The 17,041-nt window shown below is 41.3% G+C and overlaps 1 protein-coding gene across 7 annotated transcripts in view; it reads right to left on the bottom strand.

The window, feature by feature from the left end:
- Positions 1–15,008, bottom strand: part of LOC131686024 (signal transducer and transcription activator) — a 126,682-nt gene extending 111,674 nt beyond the window's left edge. For 5 of the 7 annotated variants that reach the window (XR_009304916.1, XR_009304918.1, XM_058970140.1 and 2 more), the window contains exon 1: positions 14,540–15,008. The gene's annotated coding sequence lies outside the window, so the exon portion shown is untranslated. The remainder of the gene's footprint in view (positions 1–14,539) is intronic. The other 2 variants (XM_058970185.1, XM_058970194.1) reach the window with 1 other exon arrangement.
- Positions 15,009–17,041: the final 2,033 nt, after the last annotated feature.

Raw genomic sequence — 17,041 nt, 5'->3', positions numbered from 1 at the left:
TGAAAACGCCTCCAATTTCTACCCTTACAGCTGGAATATATACCCTATAATCCCGCATGAAGTGCTCACAGCAAGCAATATCATTTGCCTGCTTTGAGTTGGCTACCCTTACCTTTTCCGAGCGGATCTTAGAAATATCGGTCACATCTGAAATCCGTTATTTCAGACCTTTAGAAATCTGAAGAAGATTCAGCGATTTATTCTTAAACCGAAAGAAGATCCGGAAGAAAATCGGGTTTAATGCATATGATAGTTGATAAAACATTACCGATGCTACGATGAACGAATTTAACGAATAAAATTCGCCATTACACATGAATTCGTTACATTTCCGCTGCTCAATTGAAAGTGGAACTTAACACGTAGCCTAAAGTTAATGAATCATAGCCAATGGCAGATCATTGTCCCCAAAATTCGGCTCATAATGGGTAGTCGACACAAATAGGTTAAAAAAAACCAGAATCGATATGAATCTAGCGAGAACCGGCTCATTTGGATGAAACTGGAAAGGAAAGGGTGACGGGTTCTGCCACGAAGAGCGCCATATTTAATTAATATTAACATACACCAGCCATTAATTAACTTTCAGTGGTATGTTACAAATTATCCATCCAATGCATTGTTGACCGAACCAGATCAACCTCAAATGCAAATTAAATGAAAATGTTCCATTGACAATGAACCGACCGAGTTATCTAGAAATAACAAAATTTTATTTCAGAATGCAATATCATACACTCCGCTCTTCACAACGGAACAATCCTCCTCCCCCAGACACAAATGTCGAACGGACCAGCGATCGAACGAGCTATCCGTTCGCTATAACACAGAGCACACAATTGATTGAATTAATTAGAAGCAAACAGGTTTACTTCGTTTTTGCTCTGCCAATCGGTATTGGTTTACCTTCCTGACTTGCTCGTTCGTACACACCATACGAACTGCCACCCACGTTTCGACTGTTTTGCATGTACACTCTCGATTCTTTCATTGTCGTCATCGTCTTTGGTTCTATCTGTCTCACTCTCTTTTTCAGTTTCCTACCCTCTCTCTCTCCGTTCGTTCATAATTAAACAACATAACACTGCCTGGCGTGAGTCAACTTCCATCTATTCAAATTGTATGTGACAAGAATGAGTCTGTGTGATCCGCCGGGTTACCGCTGGGCTGGTGGAAAATTTACGATTCTCTGAGTTTGGGAACAATTGTGCTCAAACCTATCGGAATGGAATGTATTGGCAGAATTGATCGATTTGTTGAATTTTCCATTTCGTTGCAAGTGTCTGCAACGGTTGATGGAATCCTGATGGTGTATATAATTAGCATCAAAAGAGCTGGTTTTCGGAAGATTGATCAAGCTGGTTGAGCCCTTTTCGAGCGTAAAGTGGCTAATTGAGTGGATCGACTTAACGATTGGGCGGTTTCGTCAAAACCGGAAAGTCGTCGGTGCTTCCAACTATATTTCAGTGATATAATCCGTCAAATCGGTCTGCAACGTTCATCGATTTGGAAGCTTCTCTACCAACTGTTGCAATTGATGAAGCCCTCTGAGTTGATAAATCCAGGTCTGGAAAGAGATTATTACCGTATTAACAAGCTACCTTCTATCTTATTGGCTACAGCGTCATCTCGCCAATTCCGGACGTATCGCAGAGCTCCATCTTTGTCGGTTATGGGCGACGTCCTTCCAGTTCCTCTCGTACGTTCGGGGATCTCAGATCCTCTTCCACTGCGTATAGCCAACGTGTTCGTGGCCTCTCACAAAGTCGGCGTCCTCTTTCTGGCTTCCTGCTGGATATTGTTTTCGTATTTCTTTCTTCCGACATTCGTACCACATGACAAGTCCATTGCAGTCTTCCATATTTTATCTGTTCGAAAATATTCACAATTGTCTATTTTTGATACAACTCATGATTCATGCGTCTGCGCCACACTCCATTTTCGCATATCCCGCCGAGTACTGTCCGCAGCACTTTACGCTCCAAGACTCCGAATGCTCTCCTATCTGCCTGCCTCCACGTCCACGCTTCGTGGCCATAAAGAGCGACAGGATCTTGTGTCTTGGCTGAGATGATGACTAAGCCTATCCGCGCTGTCTCCCTCTTAAAAGGCTCGAAGGTCTCTTCCACTGCTCTATAATCGATTCTAATTACATCAATATCGTCGCAAAACCATGGAGCATATGCGATCTTGTGATGATAGTTCCGTTCCTTTACACGACAGCTGGTGAGTCTGCAAGTTGTACTCCCGGAATTTGTCTAGGATCATCCGCAGGCCGAACGTTTGATCTGTCGTTGATCGGTCCTCACAAAAACCAGCCAGCCTGATATTCACCGACGAAGGACTCCCAAGCGGTCTTAGTCTGCTAAACAGGATGCGCGACAGCGTTGTGTGCGTTGAGTTCAATATAGATTTTCCTATTATAATTAGCGCACTCCAGTTTGTGTCCATTCCTGTGGATGGGCAAACGAGTTCATCCAGCCAACTAGCAGACAATTCTTCGTCTGCTCATATTCTTAGAATAATACAGTGGATTATTTGGTGCAGCTTCTCACCATCGTGATTGGGAAGTTCAACCGAGGTCGCGTCCTTCCCATCAGCTTTACCGGTTTTCATCTCACGTATAACGTTCTTAACCGTATAGTAGAGCTTTTAAATGATTAAAAAGTCTACGAAAATTGGTAAAAAGATGATCCGAACATACTCCAAACTCAGTCAATTTTGGTTAAAACCTGCAATTAAATTAATAAATTAAATTGATCAGTGAAGCATTTCTTTCATTTTTTTCCATGGGCCTTAGACGGGCAACTTCACCATCACCCTAGATGTTGGACCATCGGTACATTTTAAGTTGCTTAATCTTTAAAAACCTCATGTTCTCTTGCTTCGAGTTTCCCAAAAAATATTCTGGAGATTAAAAATTCGTTTTACTTGGCTGTGCTTTTCTGTGCTGCCGCGAAAACCGTTCTTACACCAATGAAGTATTTCTCGGCTGCTCCTCCTCTCATCGCGTTATTCCCCCTTGTAGCCGCAGCAAGCATTCGGCTTCTAGCCTAATATTTCTCGCCTTTCGCTCTTTGGCACTTAACGTCTAACCGCCTCATGGCCCGCTGGAATTAGTTTATCCCAAGTTTGACATTCGGATGTCTCTAGGCGTGCTTCGAAATGTCCCTTCATGCTACAGATAGCCATGCCTCTGGTTGCGATTCAACAACCAACGTCAATTTTTGAACACTCCGCGGGTCTAGTCTAGACGCTCATAGAACTCCATGTAATCGGGTATGTCGTTTGTTGGTGCGTAATCGTTGATTAAACTATAGTGAAAAAAAAATTGCCAGTACGTAGATACGGTCACTGACCGATCTTCATCTGATAACCCATTGTTACTGTTTACCAAGCACTACCGAGCCCATTATTTTACCCTGCTTTTTCGACGCCACTGTAGTAGATGTGGTACTCATGTGGTACTCATACCCACAGTTGGGTTGTTAGGTACAGCTATTCATAGACCGCTATCTGTTGATCATTCGAATTTTGAACTCGATTATCGCGGAATCGCATTTTTTTTTAATTCCTTTGCGGCGACCACGATATCTCCGGAACCAATTTACCGATCATTCTGAAATTTTTATCAATTGTTCCTTATTATATCAGCTGCTTCGGTGCGTAAAGATATTTTTTTATTGAAAAGACCATTTCAATTCCTTCCTTCCGGAAAACTCAATTTATGCTGGACATGAAAAATAGGTTGAGTAGTAATAAGTTAATGTGTTGATCGCACGAGCGTTTGTACTTTGCTTGCACTATTCGTGCGAAAAAAGTCGTTTGGTTATTTACAAAAATGTGTGGGATTTTGAATTTTTGCGCGAATAGAAATTCGGATGTGTAATTTTGAGTGTAGTGCTAGAGAAGATTGAGTCCCCCACATCACTAGAGTTTCCAGCAATGGCTTGAGCTTGTGCGACCACCCCTGGCTGCTACTCCGTTATCGATCTGGACTAGCTGAAGTTGTACAGAGAATAAGTAGATAATTATGCTTGGGAGTAGCGAAACATGTTTCAATGTGCAACTTATGGTAATCCTAGTGTTTTGTTGATCAATACCGGCGCCGGCCAGGCCCGAACGTAGATCGCGCAAGGAAAGGGAAGGAATGGTTAGTCCAATACTTGCTTTTGCTAGAGGCCGTATATGCTACTGCGCACTCCACAAGTATCACACAGGAGGAGGATATTTTTGTTAGTAAGAGTATAGAAGTTACTTCTTCTTTACCGACCTCAGAGAGGTGACTTCACTATCTGGACTAAATATCGATCCAGGCTTTACTTCCCTTCCGAAGGAAGACGTGACCACAGATTTTTTCACCTCAGAAAAATCTCAACAACCTTGGCTGCAATTGAACCCAGGCAAATTGGAACGAGTGGCGGTCACGCTTACCACTCAACCACCGGCGCCGTCACTAGAATCTCCAGCTATGGCGCCCTGAAACTTAGTGTCCAATGTATGAGTATTTTTTTAAGATGGTACAACTCAAAACATGAACCTAGGCTGCTTGGACTGAGTGTTGGAACGATTTCTGATAGCGTGGGAGCGACCGTTTGTATCTTCGCGCTTGAGACCTCGTTTAGAAATTACGAGTTTATTTAATTTCATCTTCGACAATTGTCGGTTTTTTTCACGTCACAAAAATAAACAGGAAATACTTCCAAACTTCACAACATCTCCGGTGGCTATCTCTAGTAACAAATCAGGTTTTTGTGGTAATTTTATAGCTACTGACAAAACTTAGATTGCACTTGTAGCGTGCTATAAAACTTCAATTGTTACTGAGGATATGAGAATTTTTTTTGTTTCTTGTTTTTTCGAGAGTTGTCCTACTGGAGCTGTAGGTTGGCAAAGCTGTATTATCGTGCAACATGAGGCCAATCTATGTCGCCATTCACCTCTGATATGGAACTCCTATCCCTTACATCCCCGCGTTGCCAACCGGGGTACAGGCCTCCTTTAGTCGTTTTTGCTTAAACTTAAACCCAACAAATATATCGTAGAAAAGGAATGGCGATTTTTTTATGCTGTCGCAATAAATAGTGATCCGGCTCATTACGCAGATAAGATTAGCTTTCCTAGGCAATACTCCCACGGTCGGCTGTGTGGGGTTCAAATTGCTTTTGTGTTTGAAAACAGAACAGTCTCGGTAGCCGGCTACCCAGAGTTTTAAATGAATTAAAAACTAAATAAGATATATTCTTTTTCGAGTGATCGTATACTCGGAAACCAACTAAACTACTACCTAATAAACCATGCTCTACAGGTCGCATCACTTGCTTGGAGCGAATCCTGTACCCTTCCAAACGACCAACTCCGCGACACCTATGGAAAATCTTGATGAGTCGTTTACCTTCCGTTAAGTAGGTGGAGCATCAACACTTCTCGTGTACCTTATCCTTTTCCTTCCCCGTGAACGATGGAGATGGGGGCGGCCGGTAATTATGGCTATCATGCTGTTGAGGTTTTAATATGGGTCGGATTGATATGAATTCCTACTTACTACTTCCTAAGCAACTCTTATTAGATAATCAGCTGTCAAACATGATGAAGTCAGTGTACAATCCGCCAAAATCATCGTCACAATGCAACGAGAGTTGTCCTACTAGAGCTGTAAAGCTAGGTTCTCGGAAGAGCTCCCCGGATATAGTGAGCAAATTGATACGATATTCAACAACCACACTGCACAAAGCACTACAAGCAACTATTCGATAAGAATACACTGAACCAAAAAACCGTTGAAAACAATGTAGAAACAAATCAGTGTCTCTCTTTTCTTACAATCTCTTCCGGCAATATATGTCATTTAATGGTTGCCTATTAACCCTTTTCATAGAATACGAGCCAACCATGGTCTTTCGATATGGACTGGAAAAATAATAATTATATAGCGCCCTAACTAGTTAAACATAATTTAAACAAAGAGAAGCTCCCATTTTCAATTAAATTGTTTTTAAAATCTACGCTGCGATAAATTTCAATTAGTTTCCTAAAGCTACACAATATTGACTCGAAGCATGGCATAGTTTGCAGAAATACAAACCGAAAGATCAGACGTATCGCAAACAGCAGATACTCTGAGCAAAAAAAAAAACGTTGAGAAACGTTGAGCACAAAAAAACATTTCACGCAATTTGCTAGAACCAACAAAAAACACCTACAATGTAAACAAACGCCTACGTGCGCGCGGGAGGAGACAACGTGTGTTAGTTTGCATTCCGCTCGGCCAGTTCAGAAGTGAACAACGATGTCGAATCAAAACAAAATTAGTTTCATCGTTTATCATCAGTTCCACTAGGCAACCCGTGCGCTATTTTGATCTGTAGTACCTATCCGGTATTCTGTGCTTCCCATGCATCAACATTGAAGAACACTTCTTGGACAATTTCAACTCTATGTTGGCTGGCAGTTTTCCTGGTACGAAATATACAACTTCGCCGAAAATGATTTCTCGATATCAATCAAGCAATTCAGCATGCGATAATGAACCACCTACAGATCTACAACTTCCTGGTTTGTGGTACTGCACAGTTAAAACAACCTATTTCTGAACAATTTGTCAACTCCGGAGATAACAGCTGACTCACGAATCGAAATCGGTTTTAATGTTTGGAAACCCCCGCGCTAAACTAGAAGCTGTGACAGTAGATACGTGAACGTGCTTAGTAGAGTTGTAGTAGTAATAGTTTTCATCTTTATCTCTGCGTGCGCTAGCTGTTCATCGCATCGCGTTCCGAACTCAGTAGTTGTTGTTAGTTGAGTGCGGTTCGATCACTGCTAAGAAAACTACACCACACACAGAGTCGCAGCTACTAGGCGGGCGCGCGTGTATTGGTGAGAGCTGCTAGCCGCCAACTGCGACGCAGTGTTAGTAAACTCAATTTGGTACGCCGTGATACCAGTGAAATGTGAGACTGAAAGGAATAGGGTCGTCTTCCGCGTGTTATAATTCGAAAATAAAACAAATTAGAAACGTACTAACATGGGAAAGGCGAAATCTGTAGAAAGCTGTTTTTTTATTACATTAGAAGGGAGGTAATTTTTCATTGCTTGCCCAAAAATCAAATCAATCAATTTATCAAATCGAAAAATAAATCATAAAAATTTGATATAATCTGAGAACTTATAGGGAAGATTGTACCACTTGGGTTCAAAATTCAGTATTGATTATCTCATATAGAGACATTTTTTGAGAGATATTGTTTTCAATAGCATGTCGCACAATCAGGTTCTTCCAGGTTCAAATTTGTAGCTTTAGAAATTGCTTACAGTACAATACTTGTTCGCTCTCGTTGAAACTTTTCTTCAATACCTATTTGTCAGTTTAATGAAATATCGATGGGAACAGTCTTCCTTCGAAGAAATAGTACAGCACAATGGCAGAGAATATGTTCCGAGCTCCCGGGCTCGTAGTTACATAATCAACAATTCTCATTTTGATTTTTGTCAATTTTTTTCAGATAATACTTAGTAGGACAATGTCCCGTAAATAAATATGCCAGACCTTGTCGAAGCAGTTTGCGCTGAGTGTTGAGATCCTTTTTTTGTTGGCGGTGAAGCATTAGTTGCCTTAGCCGTCGCAGTTTGGAGGTCATTCAGTCTGTCTTCCCTCACGTTACCGTTTACGTCTATGTCATTATCGGTACTGCTTTTTTGCTGTTTACGGTCAGAGGCTCTTATTCTTACGGATCGCTGTTGTAAATCCGTGTAAATGCGGTTTTCGTGGTCCCTGTCTCTTCGTTTTTGAATAATTGGGTCGTTTTTTTGTTTATCTGTAAGTATCGGTGGCTGCTTGTTAGAGTTGGCTATAGTAGATGAGTTGTGACTAGTTGTTTCGGGGCATATTTTTCCGTAGTTGCCTGTATAGTTACAGAATTGGAACGGAGGGCCCGGAATACGTGATCAGCGTCGTTTACTTATAGATTACACCATCCTTCGGTGATTTGCATTCGATAGTCATATAAGAAGATATTGTTTTAGTCACTCACATCCTCACAATACGAATGTCGTTGGGAATACCAGTGAAAAATTTTCTCCAAGTGTCATTCGTGATAGATTCCACTTCTTCGTATTGCGACATAATTTGTTTGATGTAATCAACCATAGTGCGCGGTGTCAAATCATGGATACGAACATCCACCATGTCATGTTCCATGTACACGGGGAGCTTGATTCTAGTGTTCTTAAGTTCGACCCAGTGTTGCATGTTGTTCTTTGCAATGTTTGTGCCAAATTTCTAAACGCAATGAAAACAAAATTTTCGACATGGTGTAGCTGAATGTACATAACTTCCACAAGATTAAGCTCCATTTCAACTTTAACTAGATGTTCCACTTCCTGAACTGTGAGTTTTCGATCGAAATTGTGTTATCTCGTAGTACGGGTACTTTAGTTTTCTTTGGCAGACTCATTTCACTGCACAGCCGGTGGCAACGATACAATACTGTTTGTGTAATGGATACAGAACGAAGCGATCTTTCGCTTCTGCTTTGTGCGAGGTCAGAAGATACTGATGATAAATTTACACGTCATTACACTATTTGATTCTTATATCAAGCTTCTGTTGGTAAATGGGAATACGCAATACGAGTTATTTTTTAGACGTCATTTTCTCAACATCAGCTTATTGTAATCAGTGCCATATGAAGTTCACGTCGATATCACCTATCCGGTTCCCGCCTCCTTTTTTAAGCATCCATATGAACAAGTGTTTTGTTGAATCATTGAGTTACACTCGTACTATTGTTTTATCCGTCGTTTTTATTGAAATGAAGATTGCACCTGAAGCAAGATTCTGCCTGTTCAGCCAGAACATTGTCCTATTTTCTACGGATCTGTATAAAAAAACAATGTTGTTATGCATTAAATAATCAAATTTCTATATTTGTTGGTTTACTTATTGTATCATCACCTACAGAACCCTTGGCTCCAACGGTGTTTGATTAACCTAATTACATGTAAGGATGGACAATAATTTAGCCTTTATCCTTTTCCTCGGAGGTTAAAAACCGTCGCCAACCTGTTAAAAATACGCTGAAGTCTGGTAACAGTCCTCTGACGACCATAGACCTGAAGTTATTGCGTGGATCGCGAATGCTAACTTAAACATCCAGGCGTACAGCAAGGACTGTGTAGCAATCCACCCTGTCAGAAAGTAAGTCCAAGACGAACAGGGCTCGAAAGCAGTCCCTTCGGATGCGTAGGGTTTCAAACTATATTAACTAACAACGATTTTCCTAGCTCAACAGCTGCAGTCTGTTTCGCCAAGAAAGATGCCGGAGTGCAAAACTTATGAACCGCCGTTTGACAACCTCGATTCTGTCAACGCTGTTCTGGTGGTACGGATTCCCAACACCGGATCAATACTTTAGCATGGAGCCAACCAATGTAAAAAAGAGCGATCTTAGACAGTACACGTCCCTAAAGTTTTTCGCTATTCGGAAGATGAGCCCAAGCTGCCCTGAAGTCTTATCCACGACGTATGAAGTATATAGTTTAAACGTTAGTGTAGAATCCATAATTACTCCGAGATACTTGGCTAGTTTCTTGAAATACTTGACTCGAACAAATGGTAGCTAAACTGAATAGGACGGCGATTCCGCGTGATTTGCCGATTGAGCGCTTACTGGAATTTTTTGATTTGCATCACACCACATACTAAAGCTCTCAAGTTCACCCTGAAGAAACTCGGCATCGGTTTTATCCCGCATTTGCGAAAAAATCATGTCGTCGGCAAAAGAAAGGGGGGGGGGCCTTGTAATTTGCAATTGACTTCATTAAAATAGGCAAATAATATTAGTGGGCGGAGATGGCTTCCTTGTGAAAAGCCAGATGTAGCGAGGAATGGTGCAGATACAGTTTTTAATGTTGATTTGGAGTTGCCTTCCATCGAGATAAGAACGAAACCAGCGCAGAAGTTGTCCATGAATACCAAGTTTGTCCAGCTTTGCTATTGCGATTTCATGGTTGATCGGCCGGTCGAGGGCCGCAGATAGATTAATGTAAATGGCCTCCGTACGCGAATGCATCGAGTACATATGTCGTGAACGAGAGCAGGTTGGTCGTTGTCGATCGTTTAGGCATAAACCGTGTTGGTCTTCTGCAACGTAATGTTTGCAACGAAATAAAATAGGTTTGTTCTAGTACCAGTGGAAGTACTCCGGAGAAAATCGTTCCTGCACTCTTTTTTGCTCTTTATTCTTCTTCTGGTAGCAAACCGTAGTAAAAAGGAGGATTTTTTTTTGTTTCTGTTTGCTCCGTAGTATCTTTCGTGAACTGGAACAAACCTAGTGTCTAAAACAACTCGCCCGAACAGATTAGATACCGCACTCAAACACGTAATACCTCGGTAATTATCGATGTTCGATTTGTTTCCCTTTTTAAAGGACCGCAAACGTGCGGGCTGCTTTCCAACAATTAGGAAATATTCCCGTAACGAGACATAGCTGGAAGACTCGTTGAAGGCCCACACTCACAAAAATGCGATGCGAGGCAGGACACAACACTCAGTTATTGTTAGTTATTAATAGCTATAAAAAAGCTTAAAAATTTACCTTTTGTCGACCGGTTTCGGGCACGATGTTGCCCATCTACAGGACGATGTCTGACTGATTACTAGGCGACACATGCAATCATACCGCGTGCAGTTCTCGTTGAGAAGAGCGAGTTATCCTCGTTCATAAGCGTATGTTCTGCGTTGGCTATGTACATGGATTCCCTCGCGTTCAGATGTACAACTTTCTGTACAATTTTTACGAGTTTCGCGTTGTCCGAGTCTATTGGGTGATTGTGGGCTATAGTGTGTGCCACCACACTGGATTCTTTGGCTCTTTCGTGGTCAGCAGCATGCTTGTGTTCTCGAAAGCGAACTTTGCATTTTCGGTGGGTTTGACCTACGTATACCACGTGGAAATGCAGGGGATTTGGTAGATCCCTGATTTTTGGTTGATTGGAAGCTTGTCTTTATGGTTACACAAGAAGTCTTTCAGAGTGTTGCAATTTTTGTATGTGACTTGTTAGCCGTGATGTTTTAGGGTGGTTTGACCGGAGTTTGTGATTTTTGGGTAAAGCAACAAGCAGATTGTTGGTTCCTATTTTTTTTATCCGACTCTAATGTCATCACGTTCTGTCTGTGCTTTTCTCTTTCCTGTTTTCTTAGCATTTTGCTTAAATTCTACTTCATACCTGTTCAATTTAGCAGCTTTGTATATTTTTTCCTACTCGTCGTCTTCATTTTCCATTGGTACATTTAACAGATCATGGGCCATGGAATGGAAAACTGCTTGTTTATGAGCAACGAAATGGTTGGAATCGGAAGTTATGTATTGGTCTGTGGATGGCAGTTTACGGTAAAACCCGAGTTTTTGTTTGCTGTCCACTTTTCTGGTAATCATCAGGTCCAGGAAAGGCAATTTTCCTTCTATTTTCTTCTCTACCGTAAACTTTATTGTGCAGTGACGGTAGTTGAAGAGGTCAAGGGTCTTGATTACGTTGCGTTCTTTTACAGCTGCGAAAATATCGTCCACTTAGCGTCTTCAAATTTTAGGGAAGAAAAGCCAAAAGCTACCTCGAAGTCGCCCAAGAAGACGTCTACTAGTAGAGGTGAAAGCTTGCTGCCCACGCTAAGACCAAATATTTGCTTGTAGAACTTCCCTCTAAAAGTGAAAAAGTTCTGTTTCATACAAGACTGTGTCACTGAAAGGTTTAACCTCATAAGGTAGTACGCGAGTTCATTCCAGATGTCGTCGAAGACTTTCCAAGGCGCCAGCTAATGGTACGATTGGGAATAAAGCAGTCACATCAAACCCTCGTTTGGCCTCAAAATCTTTCAGTTACTCCACCAGGTCTATGCTATTTTTTTACTTTTTCCGTGGGTAACGGGGTACTTTTTCATTTCATCCACCAACCAAGCAGCCATCATTTCGTCAAGCGCGCAAATTTTGGATGAAATAGGTCGCGTAGAAACTGGGTTTTTATGGATTTTTGGCAGGCATTGTGGTGAAGGAACTTCCGAATTTTAGACGTGGAATCTCCGTTCAAATTTTTCTTCTCCCAACAAACGGGTGATTTTTTGACGGACCGTGTTTACCTCCTCTAACATCACGTTGAAGGAGGTCTTTCGGCTTGTCGTTTCTACTAATTATGTCGAGAACGCGACGATCGTAATCTTGTTTATCCAAGATCACAACCACACGAGTATGCTTCGTTCCGAGCTTTCAGCTCTCGAGTCACGTTCCAAACATCGGTGCTTGGCGTGTTCACCGTTGCTTTCATCCGAAAGGTAATGCTCGAGATCATGGCGTATGTATGTCTGACTTCGACGTGAAACTGTTGCACTGTATGGCGCTTTCGATATTATTCACTGTTTCGCCAAGTGGGGGATACGAGGGCCTACAAAATTTAATCTCTTGTTCAGCAGATCTAGCTCATCTCGAGATATTACTCAGCGCTGTTTGCCAACACTCTCTTTGTTCTACCAAGCACCGCTGAACAATACATTCTGCTGCGGTGTGGTAAGTAATCTGCTTTAATGGAATAGTTTCAAGTATAGTGAGTATAACTATTCTTCTACCATGGATAATTGCTTGTGTTTGCGCTTGATTTTTTTGGCAAGCCGGATTATTCGGCCACTTCTGGCTGCCATCTGACTGGATGCTCTGCCTGTTGATGGTTTTATGTATAGAAGTTTGCGTATTAGGTCTCTTCTTTTGGTTTTTCTCGGCGAAGAAGGTTTCAAGAAGACCACTCGATAAAAATTGAGAAATTTTCAGCTTCAAATATGCTGTCAGAATGACAGACTTGTCGACGCAAATTTGTTTGATGGCTTGTCCTAGAGAATGGGTAAGATTGACAGCAACAGCGTCTTGTTATGGTGTAAGGTGCTCGTCGCAAAAAAAACGCTCGAAAATTAGACAGATAGCAGTTGGCAAATTTCCTTAGTGTCGGTGCCTTAAACTGCATTGAATGACACACAAGATGGCAAACCGGATTCTTTTCACTGCTCGTTCACATACTTCAGGAACAACTTGGGCTTAGATTTCAGCTTCATATCATTATTGAATGCTGGGTAGATTCGCTCGAAACTATCATATTTGCATGAAATTTAAAAAAAAGCAATGGAACGCCCATACTCTGAATCGGACCCACAAACGAAATCAGTAACACCTTTGACAATATCTGTTCCTTTTGCTTAGTATTTTGGTGACCTCCTATTACTCCACCCCCTTTACCTAAACATCCACGATAGGTTCCCTATTTATAGCTCAGTTTTTATCCTGAATGAATCCCAACTTTTTATGGGGGCTGTTGATTTGGACCCAGACCTTCTTGTATTCTGGCCATCCTTCACTAATTTCTACTTTGCCGTTGCTTCTTCGGTGCAGGTAGGAATGTAATCAGTGTCAGTAATTATAGCTTTCAGCTGAAGTAATTTTGCTTGAAAAACCTAATCAACTCCGCAGTAGATATTCGCAGAGCCAATGAAAATGAAAATGATTGAGCGGCTGGGCTATTTGAACGAATGATGCAACCAACAACTGCGTTTTAAGCATGGTAGGGCATGATTTAAGATTTATTTCTCCTTCAAGTGTTCAAACAAAAATGTCGCAAATAGCAAGCTGTGTACTCCAGATGTGATCCAGCTGTTGCGTATTTGTTTGAATATACAACATGTCTATTAGCACCAATAATTGAGCGACCGAAAATAAAAGTCGCAAGGACAGAACATGCTTCATAAAACCCGTTTCAAATATATTAGAATATAAAAACCGGATATAAACTTTAAACATAAAAATCGGACTGGGACATTCCTTTGTAAGAGTCGGGCAAAAAAAACCTTCAGTGAAAAAACCGGAAAGAAATACATCCGATTCTTACAAAGTAGCTTTTGTTAGCCGACTTTTAATCTTGAACATCAAGATGCTACTACGAGCGATTTATTTATTTTTAAACGATTTTTATATTGGAGGTTCATCCTTGCCGAGTTTTACGGGTGGGAACTTTTTAAGCGATTCTCATGCTGAAGGATTTCTGTCCGATTTTTATGCTTGTAGTTTATTTCCGATTTTTATATTCTGATATGTTTTAAACGGGTTTTGCGAAGCATGTTCTATCCTTGCGACTTTTATTTTCGGTCGCTCAATTGCTACTCAAAACATTTTTACACTTATTACTGAAAAATTTCGTTATGACTTAATAATCAAAAAAGAACGTGAATAACGAGAAACACTCTTCGTTGTACATAAAACCATATCAATAAGTTTGCTAGACCCTAATTCAGTTTGATCCCCAAACACCCCCGGTACTCCCGGGTAGCCAACCCTATCGCCACCACAAAAGGAGTATAGAAGACGTGACGACACCGACGACAGTCCCTTCGCCTACCCCGCCAACAGCCATCCAGGAGCACCTATACACATATTGTGCAGAGGGACTGACAAGCCTTGCATATGAGACGGGTGCAAAACGAAGACGAATATCAAGAAAATAAAAAACTTACATTTCAGGAAGGAAATCTTGCCAGGCCGCCGCTGCTGCTGCTGGTGCGCGGCGCTGCTTCGAGAACCCCTTTTTTCGCTCTTTTCTATCTCTCTCTGGCACCGTCTGTCTGTTTCTCTCTTACGGAGCCCCTCCTGTGACTAGCTAAGCTAACTGGCTGGACTTTTTTTCTTCTATTGCCTCCTCTAACCCTACAAAATCTACCAACTTCACGGATTCACACTTTTCAGCACTTGCGGAATCACTTTACACTTTTGCACCGAGCGGTAATTCACCTGCTTTCTACGAAACTCACCAGCCTCGCGCCGCGAATTTTCAGCACAGCACGCGATTTTTTTCTGGATGGAAAAATACTTTTTTTCCTGCTATTTTTTTCGCACTGAACCTCACCACAAGCTAACTTCACACGAACAAAACGACGAGTAGGACGTCGAGCACGTCTTTAGAACCGGACGAAGCATACGTGAATGAGTGAGAGTGCGATTCTGTTCGGTTGATTGGCTGGGTTGCGCCTTAGCTGGGTGCAGTGTTGCCGGATTGTCTTTGCATATAATAGAAGTAAAAACTGGGTTTGGAAAGATACAAAGTATATTATTATTCGATTTGAACGATATATCCGGGGAAATTTTTTTTAAATGGTAATAAAAACAATGTCACCCGACCAATGATATTAATTGTAGAATTCCATCCATAATGATTTACTGCGTTTGTGATATTGTTTGGTTGGTCAAACACGGTTTGACTCAAATTTCCTTTCAAATCGAATTATTCTGAGTTGGGTTTAACAAGTTCCAGTTTCCACAAAAACACATCCATTAAATCTAAGAATGACTGGCCACCCTGCTTGAATGTTATGCTGAAACCTGTGCGCGCTGGTGTGCGTGGGAGAGAGCGCCAAGCTGAGAGTTAAAAGTCCGCTGTAAACTTGACTCTGCACTTGAAAAGCAGCAACACCGACACCAGAGACACATTTTTCTCGGAATCATGCAGTCAACAGAGTGGGATAGCGCCGGTAAATTGCACAAGTTGAAGCGAGAAGAATACATGGTAATGCAAGCTTCGTTGGTGGCGGCACTGGCAGGCAGAGTAATGAACACTCGCGGGAAAAAATGAGCTGCCGGTGAAGTTCATCGGCATGAATGTGTTTGAGATGCTCACCGTTACAGGTTCATGCAAGGATCGATACATGATGGTGTGACAAACATGCTTAAGGTTACGCAGGTACTTAGATATTTCGTGCATCTTATTTTTAGCAGAAATATCAAGTAGGGTGATAAGCCTATTTTCACCATACTAAGCAAGGTGCCTCACTAATTCGGTAATTTCTTGCCATACAATCAATGCAATGCGTAAAAATTGACATCAACCGCTTTGCTTCGTTGTTAAGAACCAATATAATAACACAAATGCGTTGAAAACAGTAAAATTTTCGTGTTTGAGCACAATGAAAACTCGAATCGAGTGCCCCTATTGTTGCGCTACCATTTGACGCAATGCGTTGAACAAAGATGACAAACACTGCTCTAACCAACGGCTTCAAATGGGTAGGGTGATAATAGAAACATGGCGCAAAAAGGGCTCATCACCCTATGTCGGGTTCGAAGCTTCTGTCGTCCTAGCTATATAAGAAGTTTTGAGTTAGTGTATTATCTTACAAATAAAGTGACTTGACGTTTTCAGGGCACATGCGGGACGCGCTCAAGAAAACTATTGAAGATATTAACGCATTTCCCCAAAATTCCACGCGGCCTTTCCTGAAAGGAACTGCTGAGATTCATGAAACACCGCGCTTAGCCAATCTGTCGTAGTGTTGCAAATTTGCATAACGAAAGGCTGAATGAGTAAATAAGTTGTTCCAAAAATCAGCCCTGCGTTATGCATCGTTTTGTTAAGGATGCAAGTGGTGCCAAAATCATCACGTTCAATAAAATTCAAAAATTCTTTTTAGATTACAGAATTGATAAAATTGGTTTAATGAGCTATACTTTTTCGTCAATTTCTGTTTTAAAAACTGTCCTTGCGTTTAAACCAAAATGGGAGACTTATTACTACTGCAAATAACAAATACAAGTACTAGTTACACAAAAAATTTGCTGGCAACCATAGAGCGGCGTTTAGTATGCAGTTGGTGCGGCGTGTACGTTTCGGTGAATGTCTCAATATACATTTCCCAACTATTTGCACAACTTGTGTAAGACTGAGAAACTTTTCGTAAAGTAAGAATTCATAGCCCGGCATCAACACTGACTTTTTTTTCGGAACACCGCTCAATCGAAAGATGATTGGGTTCATACGTCGGATACCAAATACGAGCTTGGGCGTTTGCTTCTGGTTTACTCACAACTTACTTGTTTGTGAAGTTTTTTTGTGAAAATCAGTAAAAAATCACAGAATTATTTTGTGCATTCCAAAATCCACAGATATATAGTTTTGGGCGTGATAATCAACATTGCCGAAGACTGCAAATTAATCCGTTTTTGGGATAAAACGATATTCTCATATA

This window comes from Topomyia yanbarensis, chromosome 1 (genome assembly GCF_030247195.1).
Source record: "Topomyia yanbarensis strain Yona2022 chromosome 1, ASM3024719v1, whole genome shotgun sequence".
Classification (NCBI taxonomy): Eukaryota; Metazoa; Arthropoda; class Insecta; order Diptera; family Culicidae; genus Topomyia; species Topomyia yanbarensis.
This window is presented reverse-complemented; position numbering and strand designations above follow the sequence as displayed.